At 40.9% G+C, this 13,378-nt stretch overlaps 1 pseudogene; it reads right to left on the reverse strand.

Annotated features, from left to right (window-relative positions):
* Nucleotides 1-8,255: 8,255 nt before the first annotated feature.
* On the reverse strand, nucleotides 8,256-9,141 carry LOC101332109 (small ribosomal subunit protein uS5 pseudogene; annotated as a pseudogene).
* Between the last annotated feature and the right edge of the window lie 4,237 nt (nucleotides 9,142-13,378).

A 13,378-nucleotide genomic window follows, 5' to 3' on the forward strand; every position in this document is an offset into this window, starting at 1 on the left:
TTGATTCTTCCAATCCAAGAACATGGTATATTTCTCCATCTGTTTATGTCATCCTCGATTTCTTTCATCAGTGTTTTATAGTTTTCTGAGTGCAAGTCTTTTGCCTCCTTAGGCAGGTTTATTCCTAGGTATTTTATCCTTTTTGTTGAAATGGTAAATGGGAGTGTGTCCTTAATTTCTCTTTCTGATTTTTCGTTGTTGGTGTATAGGAATGCCAGAGATTTCTGTGCATTAATTTTGTATCCTGCAACCTTACCAAATTCATTGATTATTTCTAGTAGCTTTCTAGTGGCATCTTTAGGATTTTCTATGTATAGTATCATGTCATCTGTAAATAGTGACAGTTTTACTTCTTCTTTTTCAATTTGTATTCCTTTTTTTTTTTCTTTTTCTTCTCTGATTGCTGTGGCTAGGACTTCCAAAACTATGCTGAATAAGAGTGGTGGGAGTGGACATCGTTGTCTTGTTCCTGATCTTAGTGGAAATGCTTTCAGTTTTTCACTATTGAGTATGATGCTTGCTCTGGGTTTGTCATATATGGCCTTTATTATGTTGAAGTAGGTTCCCTCTATGCCCATTTTCTGGAGAGATTTTTTTTTTTTTTTGCCGTACGCGGGCCTCTCACTGTTGTGGCCTCTCCCGTCGTGGCGCACAGGCTCCAGACACGCAGGCCTAGTGGCCATGGCTCACGGGCCCAGCCGCTCTGTGGCACGTGGGATCTTCCCAGACCGGGGCATGAACCCGTGTCCCCTGCATCGGCAGGCAGACTCTCACCCACTGCGCCACCAGGAAAGCCCTCTGGAGAGTTTTTTGTCATAAATCGGTATTGAATTTTGTCAAAAGCTTTTCCTGCATCTACTGAGATGATCATATAGTTTTTATTCTTCATTTTGTTATTATGGTGTATCACACTGTTGACTTGTGTATATTGAAGAATCCTTGCATCCCTGGGATAAATCCCACTTGATCATGGTATATGATCCTTTTAATGTGCTGTTGGATTCTGTCTGCTAGTATTTTATTCAGGATTTTTACATCTATGTTCATCAGTGATATTGGTCTATAATGTCTATTTTTGTGATATCTTTTTCTGGTTTTGTATCAGGGTGATGGTGGCTTTGTAGAATGAATTTGGGAGTATTTCTCCCTCTGCAATATTTTGGAAGAGTTTGAGAAGGATTGGTGTTAGTTCTTCTCTATATGTTTGATATAATTCGCCTGTGAAGGCATCTGGTCCTGGACTTCTGTTTGTTGCAACATTTTTAATTACAGCTTCAATTTCATTACTTGTGATAGGTCTGTTTATATTTTCTAATTCTTCCTGGTTCAGTATTGGAAAATTGTACGTTTCCAAGAATTTGTCCATTTCTTCATGGTTGTTCATTTTATTGGCATATAGTTGTTTGTAGTAGTCTCTTATAATCCTTTGTATTTCTGCAGTGTCAGATGTGATTTCTCCTTTTTCATTTCTAATTTTTTTGATTTACCTCCTCTCCCTTTTTTTTCTTGGTGAGTCTGGCTAAGGGTTTATCAATTTTGTTTATCTTCTCAAAGAACCAGCTTTTAGTTTTATTGATCTTTGCTACTGTTTCTTTGTTTCTATTTATTTCTGCTCTGGTCTTTTTGATTTGTTTCCTTCTACTGACTTTGGGTTTTCTTTGTTCTTTCTCGAGTTGTTTCAAGTGTAGGCTTAGATTGTTTAGTTGAGATTTTTTTTGTTTCTTGAGGTGAGATTGAATTGCTATAAACTTCCCTCTTAGAACTGCTTTTGCTGCATCCCATAGGTTTTGGGTTGTCGTGTTTTCATTGTCATTTGTTTCTATGTATTTTTAAATTTCTTTCTTCAGTGATCTCTTGGTTATTTAGTAGCACACTGTTTAGCCTCTGTGTATTTGTGTTTTTTACAGTTTTTTTCCTGTAATTGATTTCCAATCTCATAGCCTTATGGTCAGAAAAGATCCTTAATATGGTTTCAGTTTTCTTAAGTTTTCCAAGGCTTGATTTGTGACCCAAGATGTGATCTATCCTGGAGAATGTTCCATGTGCACTTGAGAAGAAAGTGTATTCTGCCACTTTTGGGTGGAATGTTCTATAAATATCAGTTAAATCTATCTGATCTATTGTGTCATTTAAAGCTTGTGGTTTTTTATTTATTTTCTGTTTGGATGATCTGTCCATTGGTGTAAGTAGGGTGTTAAAGTCCCCTACTATTATTGTGTTAATCTCGTTTCCTTCTTTCATGGTTGTTAACATTTGCCTTATGTATTGAGGTGCTCCTATGTTGGGTGCATAAACATTTATAATTGTTATATCTTCTTCTTGGATTGATCCTTTGATCATTATGTGGTGTCCCTCCTTATCTCTGGTAACAATCTTTATTTTAAAGTCTATTTTGTCTTATATGAGTATTGCCACTCCAGCTTTCTTTTGATTTCCATTTGCATGGAATATCTTTTTCCATCCCTTCACTTTCAGTCTGTATGTGTCCCTAGATCTGAAGTGGGTCTCTTGTAGACAGCATATATATGGGTCTTGTTTTTGTATCCATTCAGCTAGTCTGTGTCTTTTGGTTGGGACATTTAATCCATTTACAGTCAAGGTTATTATCGATATTTATGTTCCTATTACCATTTTATTAATTGTTTTGGGTTTGTTTTTGTGGGTCTTTTTCTTCTCTTGTGCTTCCCGCTTAGAGAAGTTTCTTTAGCATTTGTAAAGCTGGTTTGGTGATGCTGAATTCTCTTAGCTTCTGCTTGTCTGAAAAGCTTTTGACTTCTCCATTGAATCTGAATGAGATCCTTGCTGGGTAGAGTAATCTTGGTTGTAGGTTTTTCTCTTTCATCACTTTAAGTATATCCTGCCACTCCCTTTTGGCCTGCAGAGTTTCCACTGAAAAATCACCTGGTAACCTTATGGGGATTCCTTTGTATGTTATTGTTTGGTTTTCCCTGGCTGCGTTTAATATTTTTTCTTTGAATTTAATTTTTGTTAGTTCGATTAATATGTGTGTTTATGTGTTTTTCCTAGGTTTTATCCTGTATGGGACTCTCTGTGCTTCCTGGACCTGGGTGACTGTTTCCTTTCCCATGTTGGGGAAGTCGTCCACTATAATCTCTTCAAATATTTTCTCAGACCCTTTCTTTTTCTCTGTTTGTTCTGGGACCCCTGTGATTCAAATGTTGGTGCATTTAGTGTTGTTCCAGAGGTCTCTGAGATTGTCTTCAATTCTCTTCATTCTTTTTTCTTTATTCTTCTCCTTGGCAGTTATTTCTACCATATTGTCTTCCAGCTCACTTATTCGTTCTTCTGTCTCAGTTATTCTGTTATTGATTCCTTCTAGTGTATTTTTCATTTCAGTTATTGTGTTGTTCATCTCTGTGTGTTTGTTCTTTAGTTCTTCTAGATCTTTGATAAACATTTCTTGTATTTTCTCAATCTGTGCTTCCATTCTATTTCCAAGATTCTGGATCATCTTTATTATCATTACTTTGAATTGTTTTCCAGGTAGATTGCCTATTTCCTCTTCATTTATTTGGTCTTGTAGGTTTTTACCTTGCTTCTTCATCTGTGACATATATTTTTGCCGTTTCATTTTTTTTCTTTTATGAGTGGGATTGTGTTCCTGTTTTACTGGTTGTTTGACTTGAGGCTTCCAGCACTGCAGTCTGTAGGCTATTGGGTAGAGCTGGGTCTTGGTGCTGAGATGAGGACCTCCATGAGACCTCACTCTTATGAATATTCCCTGGGGTCTGAGGTTCTCTGTTAGTGCAGTGGTTCAGACTCAGAGCTCCCACCACAGGACCTTCGGCCTGACCCTGGGCTCACAAACCCAGATCCCGCAAGCTGTGTAGGGTGGCAAAAAAAAAACAACAAAACAAAGTAAAAAGTAAAATTAGACTAGGAAACTAGCAGATATGTTAGAAAGAATGTAAAAATAAAAATATAGATGAATCAACAACTGTAAGTACCTCAGTACCACAATAGTAAAAAAGAGGAGGAGGAAAAAGAAAAAAAAAAGGTGGGGGGGAGGCTGTGGCTGTGGAGGGCAAGACCTAAGCAAGGGCGAGGTTTGGGCAGTGGGTAGGGCCAATGCTCAGGACCCACAGGGCTGGAAAAAGCCCTGGGGGCTGTGGGAGGTGGGGCTTAGGCTCAAGGAACATAAGGGGCCCAGGCGTGACCCCCACCCCTGGTCTCAGAGGGCAGGAGACCTCACCTGGGAGCCCAGCAGGCTTCCTGGGCTTGAGTGGGCAGGGCAAACACCCTCCTCTCCTCTCCTGCTCCTACAGTCTGTGGTCTGGGAGGGCCCCTCCCGCCTGCCTCTCCTCATCTCCCTGGCCTCCCTCCTATGCCCCCAGGACCAATGTGGCCGGCGGGGAGGGGTGGGCCTTGGTGGGCAGGGGACCAGCCTGGGAGCTCAGCAGGCTCCCTGTGCCTGAGTGGGTGGGGCAATCACCCTCCACTCCTCTCCTGCTCCTCCTGGATGGTCCCTCCTGCCTGCCTCTCCTGATCTCCCCGGCCTCAGGAGCGCCAATCCTGTCTGGCCTCCACTTCTCCCCACTCAGTCCCCCTAAATCCTACTGGTTCACTTTGGGGTTCCTCCCATCTTCCTGGGCATCAGAGTCCCCCACCAGTGGCAGGCAGGTGCCCTAGTTGTGGGGAGATGCTAACTCTACATCTTCCCACACTGCCATCTTGACTCCGCTGGGTGCTGAGATATATATTTTTAAACGCTGGGATATATATTTTTAGATATATATTTTTAAATGCTGGGATATATATTTTTAGATTCTGTTCTGCTCTATTCTGTCCCATGAGTCTATTTGTGTATCTCTAGGTCAATAGCGTTTGATATCTATTAGGTCAAGTCCTCCCTTACTAGTCTCTCTTTTTTTTCCAAAATATGTATTTTTTTGATTTGTAGCATTTATTCTTTCATTAAAATGTTTAAATCATTTTATTCAACTTTCCAATTCTCCCTTACCATAACATTCCTTTGGAATTCTATTTAGGATTGCATCAAATGCATTTATTAATTTTGTGAGAATTGACATTTTCTGATATTGTTTTTCAAGCCAATAAAAAGGTATTCATTTCCATTTTTTCCAACGTTATTTAACTCCCCGACCCTTGACCTCTGCCAATAAGATGAGACCTTTAAAATACTTTTGCTTCCTCCTTCAGTTCATCCTCAACCCTAGATGACACCTTGGAATATGTTTTAATTTTTCTAAAAAAATAAATATTTTTATTTTTAGACTATTATTAGCACTTACCTTGCCGTATTCATTCATACGTTCAACTAAACATTTACTGAGAACCTATGCTATGCACAGTTTGAGGCACTAGGGGTATATCAAGCCAAAAAACCCACAAAACTCTGCTGTCAGAATTTATGTATGGGGAGACAGATACTAGACAAAATAAATGAGTAAGTTATATACTATACAGCATAGTATTTAACACTTTTAATAGGTGATAAATGTTATGGAGAAAACCAGAGCATGAATGTAGGATGGAAGGTCACAGCACTGAGCAGAGAGTGCATTAAAATGTTAAATAGTGTGATCAGGGAAGGTCTGATGGAGAATGTGGCACTGGAGAAAAAACTTGAAAGATGTGAGAAAGAGAGCCATGTGGATGTCTGAAGAAAGCCAATCCAGGCAGAGTAACAAATAAGAATACACTGAGGAGGGATCATGCCCAACCTATTCAGGAACAACAGAGAGATGAGAGTGATGGAGATGGAGTAGAGGGGTGGGGTGGTCAGAATATTAGGAGATGGGGTCTTAGAGGTTACAGGAGTTAGGTCACATAGGACCTTGCTACCTATTACAAAGACTTCAACTTGTTTATGACTGAGCAGTGTTACTCAACCATAAAGAAGAATGAAGTATTGCCATTTGCAGCAACATGGGTGGACCTAGAGACTACCATATTAAGTGAAGTAAGTCAGACAGAAAAAAACAAATACCATATGATATCACTTATATGTAGAATCTAAATATGATGCAAATGAACTTATGTACGAAACAGAAACAGACTCACAGACATAGAGAACATATTTGTGGTTGCCAAGGGAGAGGGGGCTGGGGGAGGAGGAATTGGGAGTTTTGGATTAGCAGATGCAAACTATTATATATAGCATGGCTAAACAATAAGGTCCTACTATATATATAGCACAGGGAAATATACTGTGATACATCATAATGGAAAAATTATAAAAAGAATGTATATATGTGGAATCTAGAAAAATGGTGTAGATGATCTTATTTGCAAAGAAGAAATAGAGACACAGACATAGAGAACAAACGTATGGATACCAAGGGGGAAGGGGTGGGAGGATGAGATGAATTGGGGGATTGGGATTGACATATATACACTACTATGTATAAAATGGATAACTAATGAGAACCTACTGTATAGCACAGAGAACTCTACTCAGTGCTCTGTGGTGACCTAAATGGGAAGGAAATCCAAAAAAGAGGGAATATATGTATACATATGGCTTATTCACTTTGCTGGACAGCAGAAATTGACACAGCAGTGTAAAGAAACTATACTCCAATTAAAAAAATAATATATATATATATATATATATATATATATATATATATAACTGAATCACTTTGCTGTACAGTAGAAATGAACACAACATTGTAAATCAACTATACTTCAATAAAATAAATTTTAAAAAAACCCATTTGAAAAAAAAGACTTCAACTTTCACCTCAGAGAAATGGAATAAATCCTTGGACAGTTCTTAAAAAGAGCACCATGTTCTGAGTTAATGTGTCAACAGAATGATCAGTCTGACTGCTTTGTTAAGAGTAAAGTGGAAAAGAACAACATGAGTTAGGAAACTGTAGGAATAATCTAAGCAAGAAATAATGGTCTTATGGACCAGGGGACTAGTGGTGACAAGTGGTCAAAAAAGGTTATATTTTTAAGATAGTAGAGCCAATAGGAGTTGCTGAGGGATTAGATGTGGGGTGTATGAGAAAGAAAGAGGTCAAGGATAACTCTAAGGATTTTTGCCTGAGCAACTGGAAAGATTGAATTCCATTAACTGAGACAGAACATCACCAGAGGAACCAGGTGGGGTGGGGAGTAGAGGTAGTGAATCAGGAGTTTGACTTTTGACATGGCTATTAGACTTCCAAGTAGCTGAGACAGAGTTGGATGCACCAGATTGGTATTCAGGAGAGAGAGCCAGACTGGAGATCTACATTTAGGAGGCGTTAGTGTATGATTGGTATTTGAAAGTATGTACCTGGGTAACATTATCACTGAGGAGATAATGAAAAGAAGAAACCCAAGAATTTTCCCAAAGTGAAAAGATGAAGATAGGAGGAGCCAGCAAAAGAAAACAGAAAAAATGGCTAGTGAGGTAGGAAGAAAACCAGGAGAATGTGGTATCTTGTAAGCCAAATAAAGAAAGTATTTCTAGAATAGGGGATGATCAACTCTGCCAAATGCTGCTGATGAGACAAGATGAAGGTATCAGTATAATTGCCCAGTGAAGTAAGCAACATGTGGAGGTCATTGCTGATCTCAAGAAGAGAAGCTTTTGTCATGTGGATGACGTAAAAGAAGGTTTAAAAATTTAAATAGCACAAACTTTTGGATAGCATCTAAAAAAGGAAGTGATAAATTTATTAAAATTGGCATTATATTTACACTTGGATTGTTAACTATAATTTTATTTCTTTATCTCAATTTTTTTCATTGTCAATTAGCAAGAGAGAAAAGGCATCTTCATCTCATATTGAACACTTTGTGGTTCTCAGTAGGTGTTTATTGAATAAGTAGGTATGCATTTCTCATTCTAACACTAACTAGCAAGGGATACCCTCATTGAGTCAGCATACTCACAGAATGACAGGAGTCAAGACCACCAATGGTCTCCTTAAATGAAAAAAGTATTCTTTTACAGTAGTACCTACAAGATCTCAGTTGATGGCTATACTAAATGGTAAAGTGAAATAACAATAATTCTAGTCCAGAGTCCTAACCCCAACTTAAATAATATTTGAAAGTTCCTAGTTAGGCCGTGAAGGGGAAAAAAATGTCACCTATAACAGATGGCTCTACTATATGCCATTTAATCAAAGAACCAACTGTCCTTTAAAGCTTTGTTTTCAAAATGATCTATATATTTAAAATATAAGTAGTAGGAGAAATAATAGCCCAGGGAAACAATGCAATCCATTTTTTTTTTAAACTGGCTTCATTCACTTTATTTTTCTCATAGAAAATTAAGTGGTGATTACAGCTAGAGCCTGGGTCCTCTGCACGGAAACTCTGGTGTGGGTCTTTACAGGATGGTCGATGAATTCCTGATACAGAGACCTGGTGAACACCGTCTATTTCCAGAGATCAGGAGTGAGATAACTGTAGGTCTTGGAAATGGCACCAAAAGTGGTCTTGGCGAAGTTGCCCAGGATGGCAGCGCAGCCCCTGGCAGAGGTGTAGCAGTTGTCAATTCCAGCCATCAGCAGTAGCTTCTTGGGCACAGGGGCTGAGATGATTCCAGTGCCCCTGGGGGCAGGGATGAGGCACACCAGCATAGAGCCAGTGGCCAGTCACCTTGCAAGGGACGGTACGGGGCTTGCCAATCTTGTTCCCCCAGTATACTTGCCACACGGGGACGATGGAGAGCTTGTCCAGAATGATGGCCCCACTGAAAGCAATGGCTACCTCCTTAGAACACTTGACACCCAAACCAACATGTCTGTTGTAATCCCTGATGGTGACAAATGCCTTGAACCTGGTCTGCTGGCCAGCACATGTCTGCTTTTGCACAGACATGAGCTTCAAAACCTCATCCTTGAAGGACGCCCCCAAGAAAATGTCAATGATCTCAGATTCCTTGATGGACAGAGAGAAGAGGTAGATCTCCTCCAAGGACTAGATCTTCATGTCCTTGACCAGGCGGCCTAGCTTGGTGACAGGGAGCCACTTCTTGTCCTTGGCCTTGCCTCTGTGAGCTCTGTGGCCTCGGCCCTGGCCCCGGCCCTGACCACAACCCTGGCCCTGGCCCCGGACATCGCTGCCGAAGCCTCTGTGGAAGCCCCCACGGCCTCCCATTCCAGGGTCCCCGGGGCCTCTGGGCCCTCCCACAGCACCGGCATCATCCGCCATTTGGTGTTTTTACAGAAAAGGTTTTGGTAAAAAGTGTCTTCATGTGAGAATTGCATATTAGATAGAGATCAAACATGAAAGAAAAAGAGGCAGAAGAAAATATTGTAAGAGATAATATTTATAGTTCCACTTCAGTGGACTTGGTGAACAAAGAAGCAACTGTGGGGGTGGAGTCAAGATGGCAGACTAGGAGGACATGGAATTCACATCTCCTCACAATGAGGGCACCTACCAGGCACCGGTGGGGGACCGCGGACACCTAAGGGGATGGGAGGAACCCCCAGTGACCGGGTAGGACGTGGGGCATGAGGGGAGTGAGGGGGGAGGAGAAGTGGAGGTGAGATAGGACTGGCACCCCTCAGGGACAGCTGGGGGAAGGGAAGGGATCCCACGCCCAAAGGGGGAAATTGGGGGACCATTGGGAGGGCAGAGGATCAAAAAGGAGCGTGGCCAGGTTTCCCCTGCCAACTTGGGCCCCCAAGAACCTGCTGAGATCCCAGGCCTGATCCTCTGCCCACCTAGGCCCCCTCTAGCTGCGCGGGTCCTGAGGGAGTGGGAGGGAGGGAAGGAGGAGCAAAAGTAAAGGCCGGACCCCCGGGACCGGCACCCCTGAGGGGTGCCTGGGGGAGGGGAGGAGTTTCTACACCCAGCGGGACCCACCCATGGTTAGGGGTCTAGCGGCGACGGGGGAGACCCTGGGGGACACGATGGGGAGGGGTGCGAAGGAAGGGAAGGGAACGTGGCCAGTGCTTTCCCTGTCCACTTAGGCATGGGGGAGCCTGTTGGGCTCCCAGGCCTAATCCTCTGCCCTCGGAGCCTCCCTCCTGCTGCACAGAACCCCAGCCCCGCCCCTGCACTCCCACCCAGGGTCACACCTCTACACTTGGAGACCCCCTCCAACGCACTGGGCCTAAACACCACCCACACACCCTCACTCAGGGCGTTACCTCCAAACTCCAGAACTCCACACTCCAGAGGCCCTCCTTTCAAGGTGCTGCCTCACCCCTTCTATGCAGGTCCTAAGCAGAGGCACTGCCCATGCTTGAATGTCACCCTGCCTAGGCCCTGCCCCATGCTCAAACGTCACCCCCCGACCTGCCTAGGTCCTGCCCCACCCTAAACACTGCCCCTGCCTAAGTTCCACCCCTCACCTAAACTCCTCCCCCATAGCCAAGCCTATTTTTTTCTTTTTTCCTCTTTTAGATTGAGGTTCTGTTTTACCTTGTTTATTCATTATTGTTGATTGTTTTATATTTTTCCTAATAAATCTTTTATTTTTCTAATTTTATTTTATTCTTTATACCTTGTTCTGTCCTTTTGGCTTGTTCCCCCCCCTTGCCATTTTTTTTCTTTTCTTTTTTCTGTTGTGGTTTTATTTTACCTTGTTATAGTTGTTTCAATTATAGTTTTATTGTTCCTAATATATCTTTCTTTCTTTCTTTCTTTCTTTCTTTCTTTATTTTTGGCTGTGTTGGGTCTTCGTTTCTATGTGAGGGCTTTCGGCAAGCGGGGTCCACTTTTCATCGAGGTGCGCGGGCCTCTCACTACCACGCCTCTCTTCTTGCGGAGCACAGGCTCCAGACATGCAGGCTCAGTAGTTGTGGCTCACGGGCCTAGTTGCTCCACGGCATGTAGGATCTTCCCAGACCAGGGCTCGAACCCATGTCCCCTGCATTAGCAGGCAGATTCTCAACCACTGCGCCACCAGGGAAGCCCCTATTTTTTATCTTTCTAATTTTATTTTGTTTTTTATTCTTTGATATTGTACTGCTCCTTTTTTTCTTTCTTTCTTTCTTTTTTTTTTTTTTTCACTGTGCCACAAAGCTTGCGGGATCTTGGTTCCCAGGCCGGAGGTCATCCCCAGGCTCCTGTGGTGGGAGCTCAGAATCCAAACCGTTGGACTAAAAGAGAACCTCAGGCACCAGGGAATACCAACTGGAGTAAGGCCTCCTGGAGGTCCTCATCTCAGCACCAAGACCTGGCTCTATCCGACTGCCTGCAAACACCAGTGCTGGACATCTCAGGCCAAACAACCAGCAAGACAGGAATACAGCACCACCCATCAAAAAAAAAAAAAAAACAATGAAACAACAAAAAATGTGTTACAGACGAAGGAGCAAGGTAAAAACCTACAAGACCAAATAAATGAAGATGAAATAGGCAAACTACCTGAAAAAGAATTCAGCGTAATGATAGTAAAGATGATCCCAAATCTTGGAAACAGAATGGACAAAATACAGGAAACATTTAACAAGGATCTAGAAGAACTAAGGAGCAAACAAACAGTGATGAACAACACGATTATTGAAATTAAAAATACTGTAGAAGGAGTCAATACCAGAATAACTGAGGCAGAAGAATGAATAAGTGAGCTGGAAGATAAAATGGTGGAAATAACTGCCAGGGAGCAGAATAAAGAAAAATGATAAAAGAATTGAGGACAGTCTCAGAGACCTCTGGGACAACATTAAATGCACCAACATTTGAATTATAGGGGTCCCAGAAGAAGAAGAGAAAAAGAAAAGGACTGAGAAAATATTTGAAGATATTATAGTTGAAAACTTCCCTAACATGGGAAAAAATATAGTCAAGTCCAAGAAGCACAGAGAGTCCCATACAGGATAAACCCAAACTGAAACATGCCAAGACACATATTAATCAAACTATTAAAAATTAAATACAAAGAAAAAATATTAAAAGCAGCAAGGGAAGAGCAAGAAATAACATACAAGGGAATCCCAATAAGGTTAACAGCTTATTTTTCAGCAGAAACTCTGCAAGCCAGAAGGGAGTGGCAGGACATATTTAAAGTGATGAAAGGGAAAAACCTACAGCCAAGATTACTCTACCCAGCAAGGATCTCATTCAGATTCAATGGAGAAATTAAAACCTTTCCAGATAAACAAAAGCTAAGAGAATTCACCAACAAACCAGCTTTACACCAAATGCTAAATGAACTTCTCTAGGCAGGAAACACAAGAGAAGGAAAAGACCTACAAAAACAAGCCCAAACAATTAAGAAAATGGTAATAGGAACATACATATCGATAATTACCTTAAATGTAAATGGATTAAAAGCTCCCACCAAAAGATACAAACTGGCTGAATGGATACAAAGACAAGACCCGTATATATGCTGTCTACAAGTGACCCACTTCAGACCTAGGGACACATACAGACTGAAAGGGGATGGAAAAAGATATTCCATGCAAATGGGAATCAAAAGAAAGCTGAAGTAGCGATTGTCATATCAGACAAAATAGAGTTTAAAATAAAGACTATTACCAGAGACAAAGCAGGAAATTACATAATGATCAAAGGTTCAATCCAAGAAGATATAACAATTGTAATTATTTATACACCCAACAAAGGAGCACCTCAGTACATAAGGCAAATGCTAATAGCCATAAAAGGGGAAATTGACAGTGACAGAATAATAGTAGAGGACTTTAACACCCCACTTTCACCAATGGACAGATCATCCAGAATGAAAATAAATAAGGGAACACAGGCTTTAAATGACACATTAAACAAGATGGACTTAATTGATATTTATAGGACATTCCATCCAAAAAGAACAGAATACACTTTCTTCTCAAGTGCTAATGGAACATTCTCCAGGATAGACCATATCTTGGGTCACAAATCAAGCCTTGGTAAATTTAAGAAAATTGAAATCATATCAAGTATCTTTTCCAACCACAATGCTATGAGACTAGATGTCAATTACAGGAAAAAAAACTGTAAAAAATATAAACACATGGAGGCTAAATAATACGCTACTTAATAACCAAGAGATCACTGAAGAAATCAAAGAGGAAATCAAAAAATACCTAGAAGTAAATAACAAAGAAAACATGATGAGCAATACCTGTGGGATGCAGCAAAATCAGTTGTAAGAGGAAAGTTTATAGCAATACAGTCCTACCTCAAGAAACAAGAAACATCTCAAATAAACAACCTAACCTTACACCTAAAGCTATTAGAGAAAGAAGAACAACAAAAAACAACCCAAGGTAGCAAAAGGAAAGAAATCATAAAGATCAGATCAGAAATAAATGAAAAAGAAATGAGGAAAACAATACCAAAGATCAATAAAACTAAAAGCTGGTTCTTTGAAAAGATAAACAAAATTGATAAACCTTTAGCCAGACTCATAAATAAAAAGAGGGAGAGGACGCAAATCAATAAAATTAGAAATGAAAATGGAGAAGTTACAACACACTGCAGAAATTCA

This window comes from Tursiops truncatus, chromosome 12, assembly GCF_011762595.2.
Source record: "Tursiops truncatus isolate mTurTru1 chromosome 12, mTurTru1.mat.Y, whole genome shotgun sequence".
Classification (NCBI taxonomy): domain Eukaryota; kingdom Metazoa; phylum Chordata; class Mammalia; order Artiodactyla; family Delphinidae; genus Tursiops; species Tursiops truncatus.